The sequence below is a fragment of the Chrysochloris asiatica genome, unplaced genomic scaffold (genome assembly GCF_000296735.1).
Source record: "Chrysochloris asiatica unplaced genomic scaffold, ChrAsi1.0 scaffold00145, whole genome shotgun sequence".
NCBI classification, from domain to species: domain Eukaryota; kingdom Metazoa; phylum Chordata; class Mammalia; order Afrosoricida; family Chrysochloridae; genus Chrysochloris; species Chrysochloris asiatica.
In genome coordinates, this window is record NW_006408663.1 from 5,862,198 (window position 1) to 5,863,186 (window position 989).

Genomic DNA, 989 nt, shown 5'->3' on the forward strand with positions numbered 1-989 from the left:
TGTTTCTCTTTATTTTGAGTTGTGGCCCATCAGCAAATGAAGGTCCTGTGGGCTTTTCTCCCACGAGCTTTACTCCATTTGCGTTATCATGGTCAACTCTACTTTGAGGAGGCAGCTCTTCCACAGTCTCATTTTGAGTGCCTTCCAACCTGAGGGGCTCATTTCCTGGCACTATATCTGACAGTATTTCTCTGCTATTCATAAGATTTTCAGTGACTAAAGATTTGGAAGTAGCTCATCACTCTGTCTTCCTTGTCTGTCTTAGTTTGAAGCTCATCTGAAACCTGTCGACCTTGGGTGACCCTGCTGGTTATTTAAAATACCGTTGGCATAGCTTTCAGAATCATAGCAACTCACAAGCCACCACAGTAGGTCAAACTGACAGATGACTGGTGGCCGTTTGGTTTTAAGTGAAAACTGTCGCTTTAAATTTCTAGGAGATCTGTGCGCATGTTTAGTAGAACCCTCCAGGGGTGGGGGTAGGGTGTCCATTTGCTTAGGCATACCCTCTAGTCACAAGAATGTAGGTACGTAGACAGGGAGAGACCACTGAACAGGTACCAAAAAAAGAATGTCCAGCAGTTCTGTCAGGTGTTCGTGGCTGTTCTGATCCTTCCCCTGCTTGTTCTTTCCCAAGATGGTGGCTCCGGGAATAGCTGAGCATCTTGAATTAGAAAGCAATGGATTTCTTGATTCTGCTACAAGTTCCCCTAGCTGTAAGCCTTCCAATCTTCTAAATATTCCTTTATATGTGGTTCAGAGTTCTAGCACCGTCCCTGAGCCTGCTTCACCTGGTATTCCGTGTTGTTGGTGATGGAGATCCTCACAGCACATCTACCCGATCCGCCATCTTGATTGGCATTATCAGAAAATTTTGATCTTTTTCTCTCAAAAGTTTGACTTTTTATATTATTTATTTATTTATTTATGTTTTAATCTAGCCATCACATGGTTTATTATGCCAGAAATGAAAACTCTGAGAGAAATGG